We start from the raw sequence: 15,289 nt of genomic DNA on the forward strand, positions 1-15,289 counted from the left end.
AAGGACAGGCAAACAAATGCCTCTCTTGGTTTCTACGCCAGCATTATTCAGGTTGTAGAAATCGTATTTAGCGCAAACTACGGTAATAACGTTAAGGGTTACAATATCCAGCAGTATAGATGCTGGTTCAGGAAACAGAGATTTCAACATGGAAAACAATAACATTTTGTAATAATGTCACAATAATATTTGTAAGTGTTCATGCCCACACCAAGAGCTGAGTTTTGAAGGAAGATCTAGCAAACGAAAATTCAACACACCGTCTGCTGTGTTCTGAACATACACTGGTGATAGTATATATTGTTTCTTTTTTCTTTTTATGTATAATTTTCATTTATATACGTTACAACAATTATTTAACCATAATTTTAACATTTTCAATTTTGACTCCCTTCCCCTATTTCTGCATTTCCTTACATTTGTTTTTGACTATCCTGCATACTCCAAATTGCCTTATTCTTTTAATAATCTATTCTCATATATATCTTATATACATTTTTGAAACTGCAGGTTTTTTTACAATAATCCTGCCAATGTCTTGATCTGTTTATGGTTTGCTTGTAATATACTGTTTCTACATTCTATAAATGTAGCAGTGACCATTTCTCAACCAAGAGTTGTCTCAGAGGTCCAATGAGATACGAAGTCAGTCCTTTAGATCAGGGCAAAACTGTCAGACAACTGTCAAGGCATTCCTCCAAGTAAGCCCTCCTCAGCAAGCGAATGTGAAAAATATATTCGGTGACCCTTTATAATCAACATGTACTTTTACTTTTGAGTAGAAAATATCCTTTGAAATAAATTCAGATTTAAGCTTTCTGATGTCTAGAAATACCTTCACCAAACCCAGACTTAAAGTGGTGGGGAAGACGCACATTTTTCTGAATTATACATATGCCCCCTGCCATTCTAATACTTCAAATGACTATAAATGGGAGATTATACAAAAAGCCACTTTGTTAAAGTTTACTTTATGCATAATGATCAGTTTCTACTAAAGAAAATAATAGATCATCTGCAAAATCTCTGCTGATTTATTCAGATTCCCAAACTTTATCCTGCTATTTTCCATCACAAAATAGAATATGAAGAGTGTATATTAATTAGGGTGAGAACCCTTCAATAAAGTATTTCTTGCATGCCACTTAAACATGCACAGACATTGCCCTGCCAACTTGTGTTCAAACCTCACAACTTCTGTCAGGGCTTCTCTCCCCTCACTCCCAGCTGTCCTTTTCTCTTCCTCTCTTCTGAATAGGAATGCAAAATCATATATTTATGACTGTAGGCAACAACACTAAAACATTCAGCTCGATGGGACTGGCTTGCAAATTAACATGCATTGGGTTGTGCTGTTAAAATCTAAATAATGTAGTGTATGCTACTGAGATGCTATATTTTAAATTTTTTTACAAGCATTCCAAAATGAGTAATTTCCATGTACAAGTCTGAATACAACACTCGAACCATACCAGGTTCACTTTCAGAGCAATCCTAAGTGGAGTTTGGAGAAGCACTTTTCTTGTCATTTTCACTATACCAGATCCAGCTTGGTGTAGCTGCGGAGCCTTCAGAGGTTTGAACCCTGTGTATCCAAGGCGACTGGCACCACAACCCCAATGGGCAACCCTTGTCTCAACGACAGCAGTAAATCACCAACACACCTTCCTAACCCCTTCAGTCATTAACATGGGGAGGTCATGACTGCACTCCTAACTGAACTGATTGGATACAGAAAATATTTCAGTTTCACTATTTTAGCTATGAGAAGATATTTCAGAAACTTATGCAGCACATAAAATTAATATGCTTTTTTGTTCTAGTTGTTAAATATGGTCAAACATGCTAAAATATTCTCAATTAATGTAGGAAATTAGAATTTTTTTCTGATTCAAATTTTGCCTGAAGACCTAGATAATTGATTTTTGCTGCTTTAGCACTGTATTTATGCTGCTTCTAATAGTCAAAAATTTCTCTCAACCAAAATTGATTTGAAGATCAATTTACCCAACATATTTAAGATTACATGGAAACTTTCTTGTTTTGTTGAATAATCCGTTTACTGTCAGCACATCATAAAGTTTCTCTGTAGAAAACTGAGCATGCAAAATCACATTCAGAATATTTATTAGATATTTGCATTTATGTACACCTTCTATTCTTCTCTTTTCTGTTTTCGACTCAACCGTACTTCTTAAAAAGTTCACACTTGCCAGCTTCTTGACAATGATAAATGCATTTGGAAACCATTCCCTTGAAACTAGAAATGGCAATTCAATTAACATCAATATATATTAATTTTTGCAACATCTTGCATTGCAGAGAGATGACATTCAAGCGTTTCTTTACACTACCAATCCCGACTATCAACAGATGGTTGGTGGGCCAGTGTTAATAAAAGCTGTTTCTTATAAAAGAAGGGGGAGTTCAGTGGGTTTTTTTAAAAAAAAACTTACCCATTTTTCTGTACCCATGGGAGAAACCTACACATTTTTGAGTGCTCTTCAGCTGCACTGAGATAAACACTGTAAGTGCTAAATGAACAGCATGGCGTGTAGATCTTATCAAGATTTTAAGAGTACTTATCACCAGAAGCTGATGGGCTGTCTTTTTTCACAGGCAAATGAAATATAACTGTATATGAGCTATAGCTAATGGTATATGCAATAATATATTGTATGTGCATTGCAGGTAGTTCCGTCGATTCTGATCTAATATGAAGTCAGTCTGTAGTGGGCTGTGCCACCCTCTCTAATGTTTAATAATGGCTTGTATCTAATCTAGTGCTCAGGATGTCCATTTCCTCTAAATCTGTTCTGGGGTTTCCCCCAAGCCCTTCAGAACAGGTTTGGGGAGGATGCATGGTGCACCCAGGGAGAGAACGGGGAAAGTCCCATTGCACAAGTGGAACTCCTTGCACTGATGGGGCGATTATGTAGTGTGGCACTGGATTCAAGCCAATGCTTCCCGTTATCAAGTAACAGTCTGTTTTAGGCTTTATTCAGGTTCGCAGCTAATCTAAAACTAGTTTTTGTCAAGGCGTGGTTCTGCAAACTGAGCGTCTGCCTTGTGCACACACTCCTTCCTGCCCTCTCAAAAGTAATTTCCCCTTCCACCTCCTTCCCAATATTAATGTGTCTTTTTTTAACCAGATGAAATTCACCATTTACAAAAAAAAGGAGGGGGGGAGGTTCTGCATAACCATGGCTTGCAAACCCAATTCAAACTTTGGTTTCAACCCCTGGTTTACATAGCATAGCTGGTTTTACTTATGGTTTGTGTCAGTGGTCATTTAGTGAGTGGGTAGCTGAATATGGCCATCTTCTTTCTTTTGTATCATGTCTTGTGGATTGCGTAAAGGTAAAGGGACCCTGACCATTAGGTCTAGTCGTGGCCGACTCTGGGGTTGCGGCGCTCATCTCGCTTTACTGGCTGAGGGAGCCGGTGTACAGCTTCCGGGTCATGACTAAGCCGCCATTTACCTTCCCGCTGGAGCGGTACCTATTTATCTACTTGCACTTTGACGTGCTTTCGAACTGCTAGGTTGGCAGGAGCAGGGACCAAGCAACGGGAGCTCACCCCGTCATGGAGATTCGAACCACCGTGCTTCTGATCAGCCAGTCCTAGTATCTGTGGTTTAACCCACAGCGCTACCCATGTCCCTGTGGATTGCATACCCCTATGTAAATCGTGTTTGGCAGAATGCACCTGCGAGTAGAGCATGTGTAATCTTTTCTATGGGGCTCTCTGTGTTTGCAAACGTCTGAAATAACACATGTTCCTTGTCTCCATAAATGCTTGTCTTAACTGACTTCTGCACACATTTGGCTCTCTGCAAGGTGGTATTCTGCTTTCCTGCTTTGTTTTTAAAACAAGGACAGACAGCAGGCAGGCAAGTAATTTTGTGTGTTTATTTTGCAAGGTTGTCCTAAGATAGATCTCAGGGGGGCTTAACTGAATCTGTTTGGCAGGCTGGATCCTCACGTGTCCAGCTGCCTCAGGCCATGCTGACAGGATGTGGGGCAGTCCATCTGGCAGTCACCTGATACTACAATGCCTGTCGGATGAAGCACTTCCTTTGCAGCAGGGTTTGCTCCACCTGAGATTTCCCAAGTGGCGTTGATCCCAGCCAGGGCTTGCATTTGGCAGCAAACTTTTAGAGGAACAACCAGGAGCACAGTTTAAGGCTCTCAATTGTTGCTTTGCAGCTGAGGCTTTACCTGCCCCACACCTAACATAATTACGATAGCTTTGCAGGCCAAATAGGATAATTTGGTCCATGGACAGGTTCCCCATGCCTGATACAATGGGTATAAGCATTATCATCAGCAGAAGCAGAAACTTCAAATATGCCCAGAAGCATAAAACGCTACAATCCTATATTTGTTTACTTGGAAGTAAGGTAACTGAACTCAATATGCCTTCCTTATGGTGAGAGATGCATTGCATTGCACTGAAAGAGCTTTACGTCTGCCATGAAATTTTCTCCTTCACTGGTTGCCTGGATAACACACAAATCCTCACCAGACGAGTAGTTAAACTATATGGATGGCGCCATGATTGTTTTTGCAAAGGACTGAGGAACTTCCACGGAAACATTTTATAATGAGAAATGGGGTTCTTAAGAGTAATTTGTTAAAAATTATTTTATTTTCCAAGTAATTTTCCAAGTTAAGGAAGAATCCACTTCAAGGAAAGTTGTCGAGGAGATGAAGCTCTCCTCTGGCGCAATGGGTCAGTGTGTCTGGCTGTTAACCAGAAGGTTGGTGGTTTTGAGCCAACCTAGGGATGGCTGTGGGCAGGGTTCCCGCACTGCCGGGGGTTGGACACTGCAATTCTGTGATTCTATATACGGGAATTAAGATAGTGACAACATGATGGGAAATGTTCTCCATTAAGGTGTTAATACCCAAGATAGCAGACTGCCCTAAGTTATCATTCAAGGATTTCAGGTAAAACATAACAAGTAGACATGCCTAGGATTGTGACGTTAATGTGCTTTCTGTTGTATTGGCTGCTAGCTGGCTTCTGGACATATTTCAAGGAGGAAATTTGACTCATCAATTGGGACTTTAACAAGAGATTAAGCCTTCTTTGTAGACTATAAACAAAGATTTTACATGACCTATATTATTACTGTCCCTTTAAAAACTTTGGAATGTTTTCTCATGGTCGGATTTATTTCCCCAATTCTTTACAATAGAAAGCTTCTAAAAAGTTAGTCTCAAGGAACCATCAATCATATTCATTTCTCTTTACTGAAAATTTAGATTTAGGCAAGTGCCCAAAGGAGAAATTTGGAGCATTAATTTTAACTGCAAAGAAACAGAAAACAGTTCTTTCAATTCCCCAAATTCTACTGAAATGCTTTAAAGCACAAAATCTTCCATAGTTTGAGTTTCCAACATCACCTGCTTATACAGATATCCCTTTCGAACAACATAAACAATCAAATTTGGTTTCTCTGTGAACTAAATAGAAATGATAATAGTTTCCATCAATGCAGTTGAACCATTAATTTTTACTTAAATAGTCTAAGCATTACAATTAACAAGTAACTCAGTGAAATTCTAGAATTTATAAAGCAGCTGAGTCGCAGCCCCTTGATCACAGTAGAAATACACACATTTGTTAGGAAACGGTTCTCAGTTGTGTGTTCTAGCCAAGAGCTGTGGATAAAAGAAAGAAAACTCAACATGCTTATGGTGAATTTATTTATGGAGGTGTTTTCTGCATGCTCTTAGTTGTTGGGTTCATATAGAAATCTTTTCTAATAACATCTGAAGGACTAGCTATTCAACTGACATTAGGGACTGCCAAAATGATTTAGAAAATACAGTCAGAACAACTAATTGCATCTTTTAAGCATCTTGGTAAACAACAGGCCCACTGCTGTAAATACTTGCCAACTCAGGGCTTGAACCACTTAGATCACCACTGTATAAACCGCAAAGATACTGGGTTTTCCCCATCAACAGCACAGCTATATTTACATATTAATTTTGCACATACAGTACTTTTCAAGACCAGCATGGGTCCCTTCCTGCCACATCTCAGATGTTCTTACCTAGCTGAATGGATTTCAGGGCAAACGGACCATCATACTGGATGCTAGCATCTTGTTCTCTGGAGTTCCATCCCACTGAACTTGCAAGAATCGTCTTGTGAGAAAATGTGGGCTACTGATTACCATACGGAAAACACAGCGTAGGTTGTGCATATGAATATTCCTGTAAAAGAATAAACCACGAGGAAATAAGGTAGTTGATATGCTTTCGCTGAAGCTTATGCAAAATACCTTGGTTTCGTCTTCAGTTATGCAGGGGAGCAAATTGAAATTCTACCGCAAATAAAAATAACCTTGATGACACAAAGTACGAATCCACTTAACTTTCACAATGGTTTTTTGCCTTGATCAAAAAGTTTAAAATAGGAAACAAGTTTCCTGGACAATAAGTTCTTACACCTCAAACACTAACCCTGATGGAGCCATTCCATCGAGCTATAGCAGAGGGAGAGGAGCTAGTGCAGGGCCTCTTCATTGGCTCAGCTGAGGGTCCATCAACTTTGGATCCGCCTCTCTTTGATTTTTTCTGTTTATACAGGAACCCCCTAAGAGCTAGTACCAGGATTTGCTTTGTTTTCCTCCTCCCTTCCAATCACTTTTCCTTTTGTGCCATGTCTTTTAGATTGGAAGCCCAAGGGCAGGTTTTTATTACTGATATTTGTAAGCCTGGGAGCCTTTTGCCTTTAGGGTGAAAGTGTGTGGTGCGTGTATCCTTCAATAAATAAAAGAAAAACCTTGCCCCATGCCCTTTCCTCTCTATCTGGGGAAATATATGTTTCACATATTATAGTTTCACAATGTTATACAAAGTGAAGATGTCAGGGAATAAGAAGGATTTTTCAATAATAATAATAATAATTTAATAATTATTATTGTACCTTGCCCATCTGACTGGGTTGGGGCAACCAAAGAGGCAGTGTATAAAGAACTGATCATCACTTGCCAATTCCCAATTACATAAGCAGTGGCCAAACATGCTTAGGATTGCAGAATCATCAGGTTATAACAGAGAGACAGATGAGACTTCTGAGCCAACACAATCAGGATAGGCTGCAAGTTTTAAATTGCCAGACCCTCAAAATGTACACATAGGATCAGGCCATATTACAGATGAACATATGAAGCTGCCTATATGGCTCAGAATATATGGCTCCTCCTCTCTGGCAGGACTTCAAAAAGTCTTGGAGATAGAAGGGCTGGGGAAGATCTATCAAATGATGCTCAAGGTCTTATGCTTGCATGCACGCATAATATGCACACTCTTATCGAGCTATGGGCTTTCCCTTTAGCTATCACATTTCTAACCACTGAGGATACTTGCATGTTGCAGATTCAGATAAACATTTGAGGCAGTTACTGAAACAGTACAGTTGCACCCTGGTTCCCAAACGCTGAAAACCCGGAAGTAGGTGTTCCAGTTTTTGAACGTTTTTTGGAAGCCGAATGTCGCAATGCGGCTGTCGGCTATTGTTTCCAGGGCACCTGCACCAATCAGAAGCTGCGCCTTGGTTTTTGAACACTTTGGAAGTCAAATGGACTTCCAGAACGGATTAAGTTTGCTGTTTATTTTGCGTTTTTGTTTTTGAGGCTTTTTCGGTTAATTTGTTTTTGTGACTGTGTGGAACCCAGTTCAGCTACCAATTGATTGATTGATTGACTGCAGAAAGGGATAAAAGCTCCCCATCCAAACAGTGACTATCATCAGTTCAGGTAAGATTTTTTTTTTTTTATCATCTACAATACTGTCTTGTTTATGTTATTATTTTATAATACAGTACATTATTGCTTTCATTTTATGGATCAATGGTCTCGTTAGATAGTAAAATTCATGTTAAATTGCTGTTTTAGGGGTTGTTTTTAAAAGTCTGGAACAGATTTGCATTACTTTCTATGGGTAAGGACGACTTGGTTTTGGAACGCTTTGGTTTCAGAACAGACTTCCAGAACAGATTCAGTTTGAGAACCAAGGTAACACTATAATTTGAGGCAGGAGGGATGATCACAAGTTTGAACACACTGACACAAAACAGACATGTGGAGAAACTGACACCCTTCAACTCCTGGCTCAAATGAAATGTCATTTGTTTTTCTACAGGTGGAGACCCATGTTGATCCCATCCCGGAGCAAAATGCAAAAATTCTTTTTAAAATAATAATAATAATAATAATAATAATAATAATAATAATTTATACCCCGACCATCTGGGCGGCCTCCAGCAAAAAAAATTAAAAATACAATAAAACATCAAGCATTAAAAACGTCTCTAAACAGGTCTTCTCGCAGTGAGTGAACCGGCAGAAGGCCCTTGGCGCTGGACCTCAGTGTCCAGGCTGAACAATGTGGGTGGATATGCTCCTTCAGGTATACTGGGCCGAAGCCATTTAGGGCTTCAAAGGTCAGCACCAACACTTTGAATTGTGCTCGGAAATGTACTGGGAGCCAATGTAGATCTTTCAGGACTGGTGCTATGGTCTCGACGGCCACTCCCAGTCACCAGTTTAGCTGCTGCATTCTGGATTAGTTGTAGTTTCTGGGTGACCATTGCAGTAGTGCATGCGGGAGATAATTAAAGCGTGCACCACTCTAGTGAGACAGTTCACGAGCAGGTAGGGTCTCAGCCTGCATACCAGATGGAGCTGGTAGACAGCTGCCCTGGACTCAGAATTCACCTGCGCCTCCATGGACAGCTGTGAGTCCAAAACGACTCCCAGGCTGCACACTTGGTCCTTCAGGGGCACAGCTATCCCATTCAGGACCAGGGAGTCCTCCACACATGCCCTCCCCCCATCCCCCCAAAACAGTACTTCTATCTTGTCAGGATTCAACCTCAATCTGTTAGCCGTCATCCAACCTCCAACTGCCTCCAGACACTCACACAGGACTTTCACCGCCTTCACTGGTTCTGATTTAAAAGAGAGGTAGAGCTGGGTATCATCCGCATACTGGTGAACACCCAGCCCAAACCCCCTGATGATCTCTCCCAGCAGCTTCATATAGCTGTTAAAAAGCATGGGGAAGATGACAGAACCCTGAGGCACTCCATAAGTGAGAGCCCAGGGGTCTGAACACTCATCCCCCCCCCACCACTTTCTGGACATGGCCTAGGAGGAAAGAGCGGAACCACTGTATAACTGGGCCCCCAGCTCCTCAAAACGGTCCAGAAGGATGTTATGGTCGATGGTATCAAAGGCCACTGAGAAATCCAGCAGAACTAGGAAACAGCTTTCACCTTCGTCCCTAGCCCACTGGAGATTATCAACCAGTGCGACCAAGGCAGTTTCAGTCTCATGATGAAGTCTGAATCCCGATTGGAAGGGATCCAAATGGTCCGCATCCTCCAGGCGTGCCTGGAGTTGTTCAGCAACCACCTGCTCAATTCTCTTGCCCAAGAATGGAATATTTGAGACTGGGCAATAGTTGGCCATATAAGTAGATTTGGGGTAGGGCAGCAAATATGAAGAAAGATAGTGATTGTATTGTATTTGGGTAGTTATATTTGGTGCAGAAAAACTGACTGACCTTAGAAAACCACCATTTGCCACACTGACTTTCATCTATGAAACCAGCTCTGATGTTGAATCAGTGGAAACAGAGTTTATTTCGTAAGGTATGTGAAAGAATAAGCTCATCTAGCTCAGCCTTACACTTTCTAAAAGCATTTCCCTCTACCTAAACATGCAACAGCTGGGCAGTCAATCCTGAAAAGGGGAAAAAATACATGTGCCACAGGGCTAATTAAGTAAGTAATGCATGTCTACTTGTGGACAAGTATGCTCAGATAACACAAAAAACCCAGATCGATCTCCTGTTTAGATTTCTGCCATCTGCTCATGATTGCAATGAATCACCCAGCTACTTCACCGCCTGTTTAAAGCAGCTTGATTCTAGTAGGCATATACAATAAATCTGGGTGCCTTGTTTCTGGATTCCACTTGAGGTATCAAGATCTGTAAAACTAAAATTAAGGTAATAGCTAATATAATTATGAAAATGCTTGCAAGATCTCAAGACCCAATGCAGATTGTGGACAAACAAACAAACAAAACCACAGTGACCCTGGGCTGATTTTTAAAAAGTTCTCTTAGATATATACTTTCCCAACAACAACAGAACTGGGAGAAATAAAATTCTGTCCCTTGAGCTCCAAATGAAGCTATCTGAAGAGTTTTTACTCCACAGAAGAATGTAAAAAAAGACAAATAAAGAAACTATCCAATTATGTTGAATAATTATTGATAATTAAACAACAGCAGAACATGAACTTTGGGGATTCATCACAGTTGTTGTTTTTTAAACCTAAGGAACATACCTTTTTAAAGACAAAAGACTAGAGGCACTATAGTTTAAAAATGTATTTATGAGAAAACCTTTCAGCTCAAATCATGATATCTTTACAATCATTGCAGATGCAGTTCTCACCAACTTAATTGAAATTCATTATACAGTATTGAACTTTCATCCATACAAAAAGTGTCAGCAAATGGCATCTCAAATATTTGTGAGTCCTGTATATAATTTCACAAGATGAGACTTCCAATTATCATTCAGAACAGCAAGCAACTCTCAAAAACTGCATAAATACAATGTTTAATAGTGCTATTAATCAGATGGATACATATTTTTACTATTTATTTTTACTCCTAAAATAGTCACACTTTAAAATAGTATATACATTAGCCTCAAAAGAACACTTGTTTAAAATATTGGGTGGTGTTATACCTTTTATTCAGAGTAGACCTACTGAAATTAATGGAACAAACTTAGTCATGTTTGTTAATATCAACGTGCAGCACAGCTAGCCATTGAGTTAGAATCATATCTGCCACATTCCAGCTCTCTCAAAACTAGATACCAATTAAGACTGTGGTTCTATACATAAACATTTCTGAGAGTAAGTCCCACTGAAGTCAATGGAGTTTACTTCTGAGTAAAAATGTATGGACTGCATTGATCACCTTTGTGTTCTGTGTATGAAGAAACACTAATCATTCTGTTTTAGTTCTTGAAAGGGGATGGAATGTTGAAATATAATCTATTTATTCAATAATTCTGTCATTTAGATTCTGGGTCAGGTGGAGCACCCACTGATTTTCACACAGCCACAGAGGAAATACGGTTGTGGGCAGAATGTTGCACTGGCTAAGGAAATTCAAGACTTCAGTTATGAGTTTGCTAGGTGGCTTTGAGCAAGTTATACTCTCTCGGGTCTGATTCACGATTTGCATTCTGGCACAATATCAACACATGTGCACCAAATCAGTGCATGCAAATTTACAAATACTGTTTTATCACACTGTAAATGGAAACACTAGCTTTTTATCCTACCCTTCCTCCAAGAAGCTCAGGTTGATTTATCTGTTCCCTCACCTCTATTATCCTTACAACAAACCTATGAAGTAATTCAGAATAAGATCGGCTGCAAAATCCCACATTGAGTTTCAGGGCTGAGTGAGGTTTTAAAAATGGATTCTCCAAACCAACTACTGTCACCTGTACCTCACTGATTATCAGTAGGAAAATATACCCAAGGTATCCAAGAGGAAAAAGTTGAGTGTGACCTACTTTGCAGGATAGCTGTCTGCCCCTAGCAGCCCAATTTAATAATGAATTCAATAGGGCTTACTCCCAAGTATGTGAACATTCAGGATTTCTGCCCACCAGTACAATCCTATAACCAGACTCACTAAGAAGAAGATAATAATAATAATAATAATCAAGTAAATGATGATGATAATAACAGTAACAACTTCATTGTGACATACTCTTTCCAAACACTGTTTAGGGCTTATACTATAAAACACAGCTCCTTGGTGGAGAGGCGATTAAGTCCTCAAATAAAGGAATCAAAGGACTTAAGAAGCGGGAGCAGGGGAAAGCAAATAAATTCATTTTGAAGCGAAATAGCCTGATTGGGAGGAGGGGGCCTGGGAAAATCCTAGGAGAGAAAAAAAAACACACCCTACAAACTTTCCGGGGGAATATGGGCAAAAAGCGTTGCAGCTGAAGGGGTGGGAAATGCAGGTTAGCGGGTGGCAGAGAAAAAGAGGGAAGGCTCCATTGTCCAATCCCTGAGCTATATATGAGAGGCTCGGGAAACGGTCTCTCACCTTCCTCAAATTCAAGGCGAAGCGGCCCTTTCCCCCCTCCTCTTCCTCCCCGCCCCCCGGAGGGGCTGCAGCCCGGCCTCTGTCCGCGCCACGACCTTTTCGCGGCCGGGGGTCCGGGGAAAGCTCCCCTACGCGACCCCGGAGTCGCCGGCGCCCGCCTCGGCCTTGCGAAACCACCGGCGCTCTCCCGGCTGGGCCTCCGCAGGACCGCCTCCCGCCTGCCCAGTTGCAACGGGAAGAGTCTCCCGGCGGCCTCGGCTTTCACTCGCCACCCGGACAGGGTCACCCGGGGAAGGGGAAGCCCGCGGCCTCCTCGGCTCCAGACGCCGCCCGCCGTCGCCAGGGCCTCGTTCGCCCCACCGGAGCGGCGGCGGCGGCCTTCCTCGGCCAGACACCTCCCAGCGGAGCCACCTGCTAGGAAGGGGGCAGCTATAATAAACCAGGGGGAAGGAAGGGCCCCATGGCGTCCGCCTCCCTCCTCTCTTGCTCTCGCCACGGGGGCTTTCAGTGGGGCGCTCCCCATGTAAACTGCCCCAAACCCCCACAAAAAGTAAGCCACGGTCCTAGGCGGGGGGGGGGTACACACACAACAACAACATTTGTGGTGGTGACCCGAGCGTTGGTGTGGTTGAGGCACTCTCTGCACATGCTCCAAGGCCAGGGGGCTGAGCTCTGGCACATGCAGCCCATCCCTTGCTTGCCACACGTAGAGACTCCAGTGACACACCAAGAATGAATGAATCAACCCAGCATTACTACCCTCTGAGACTGTACTCTGAAATTACTGGCGGAGATCATATATTATTATTATTATTATTATTATTATTATTATGCTTAGGGCATGGTTTGAAAGCCCACTCGCCCTGCCTGTCCCTACACCACTGCCCCTACACTCATTCACCCAATATTGGGTGCGCGTCCTTGCCCTCCGACGGCCCCACACACCCTGCCACCCAGCCCATGCCTTGCCCCGCTCTGCCGCCCGCCTTCAGGATCCCAAATGTTGCTTTTACCCTACAACCCGTCACGCGCCAGAAGATTCCTTTGCATTCCCACGAACTGGATCCCTGGAAGCTTTTCCCTCTACCGAACCTCCCTCCCCCCGTGATCTCCGTCCACGTCCAGGAACCGACTTCCCCCACCTTTTCTGTACGCCCCACCCTGCCAGAAAAACTTCAATCTCCCCACTGATCTCTCAAAGCACACAGTCCCACCCCCACATCGCGGACCCACCCCATAAGCTTCTAAATCACCTCAACCCCCCCTCGCCCCAAACTTATCCAGCCCCAGCAATTCTGCTCCCCTCTCCTACCTTGCTGTACGGCCCCACCTCCAAACAGCACCCCTTACCTCTGCCTCCATCATCCTCTTCCCTTGGATTCTCATGGGAGTCGTCCAGCCCTTCGATCCTTTCTGCCAGTGCTCGAATTACAGACGGGGGACCTTTTGTGAGGATGCTTTTTTAAAAAAAAAGCTATGGTAGGGTCTTGATTTGGTTAAAATTTGGAAGAATAAAGAGGTGGGGCTTGCAGACGGAGCACCCCGCACCCCTCACAGCACCTGCCCCCATCCCAATAATTCCTCTTGTCCGAAAAAAGCCCCAAGCGAGTCCTTACTGAACGTGGGAAACCAAACTGGCTCGTGTCAGTAGCAGATTGGGGGGACCTTTTTAAATGCCCTCTCCTGTAGCACCCAGGGCTCTGGGACAAGCCTCTCTCCTTCTTCCCTGCGAGGCATCATGCTGGTTTCTTTGCTTCCTCTCATGCCGCCGTTTAGTAAAAGGAGGCTTCCTCTTTGCCAAGGGAAGGCAGTGCTCAAAAGCTGCTCTCTCAGCTCAGTGCTAAACCTCCTCCTGCTGGAGGGAGGTTGGTAAGAATTGCATCCGAACACAAATGCTGACAAAGTGACAACGTTGGGGGTGCCTGGCGTAGGGTGGGCTGGCAGAGACTGGCACCCTAAGACGTCTGGCGGCTTGTTAGAGCTAAAGCCCATCATTTGTTTTTAGCATCAGTGCTCACTTACGGAGCAGGTGAAGTTGCAAGAGAAAAGAAACTGCTTTTCTTTCCGCATTAACAAATCCTCTTCTTTCCCTAGGGCTGGATGACCCTCAGGGGCATCGCTGTCAACCTTTCCCTTTTTTAAAGGGAAATTCCCTTCTTCCCAATAGGATTCCTCACGAGAAAAGGGAAAAGTTGACAGCTATGCTCGGGGGTACCTTCCAATTCTACAATCTGTGAAACCAGTCCCTCAAAGCTGGAAGTAAGAAGAGCACAGCTCTAGATCAGAGGGCGTGTCGTCCAAGAAGTGTTGAGCCAGGTCGAGCCCAGCCCACCCATATGGCAAAGTGATCAGGTAGCAGGATCCACTAGAGCAGCAGATCCCAATGTTGATTTTTCTTTACCGCCTCTCCCCCCCCCCCGATATTCCCTCACCCATTTTTCTCTGACAGGCAAGGGGTCGCCATTTTGGGTTCCACCTCAGATGCTGAAATGTCTTGGGCCAGCCCGGCCTTGAGTTCTGGTGGGTTTTCACTGCAGAATTTATTTATTTATTTATTTATTTATTTATTTAATTTGTAGGCCGTCCTTCATCCATAGATCTCAGGATGGTTCAGCAACAACATTAGGCCAGCTGCCTTAGTTAATTCAAAGTGCTAATGTCTCATTTATGGAACTATTTATGCCCATCAGTACACTTTAAATGACCAAAATGCTTAACATCTATTGAAAACTAGAATATGATTTGGATGGGTATATTCATCCAAGTATTGGTCCAAGCTGGTTCACACGGCTACCACATTTATGTTTGGAGTCACTGAATTATGGAGGAAAAAGTAGGATGGGTGGGTTACTTTATTATTATTAGTGTACAGGTGGCAACCATTTTGTGTGGGGATTCCATTCCTGGCCCCTGTGTGCGTTCGCCCCGGTTCTGCCATCTTTCGGGTCCCAAAGGACCCACATGTCGGCAGTTGCGCATCAATTAGAAGTGAGCAAAATGGTCGCCTCCTGTATACTGTATAGCATTCAAGGTGGTTCTCAACACTTTTAAAAAAGGGAGTCTACAGGAACTATTTCAAAACTGGCTTGAATTCAGTGGCATCCAGGTGTGAAT

General features: G+C 42.7%; 1 protein-coding gene across 7 annotated transcripts in view; it reads right to left on the bottom strand.

The window, feature by feature from the left end:
• Window positions 1-14,043, bottom strand: part of ZC3H12C (zinc finger CCCH-type containing 12C) — a 51,953-nt gene extending 37,910 nt beyond the window's left edge. The window contains exons 1-2 of one of the 7 annotated variants that reach the window (XM_083734985.1): window positions 13,519-14,043; window positions 6,068-6,230 (exon numbers count right to left, since the gene is read on the bottom strand). The gene's annotated coding sequence lies outside the window, so the exon portion shown is untranslated. Of the gene's footprint in view, window positions 1-6,067; window positions 6,231-12,175; window positions 12,743-12,769; window positions 12,909-12,934; window positions 13,120-13,188; window positions 13,255-13,518 lie in introns of those variants that run through there. The other 6 variants (XM_083734986.1, XM_083734987.1, XM_083734988.1 and 3 more) reach the window with 6 other exon arrangements.
• Between the last annotated feature and the right edge of the window lie 1,246 nt (window positions 14,044-15,289).

Source organism: Podarcis gaigeae, assembly GCF_964106915.1.
Source record: "Podarcis gaigeae genome assembly, chromosome: 4".
Taxonomy (NCBI): Eukaryota; Metazoa; Chordata; class Lepidosauria; order Squamata; family Lacertidae; genus Podarcis; species Podarcis gaigeae.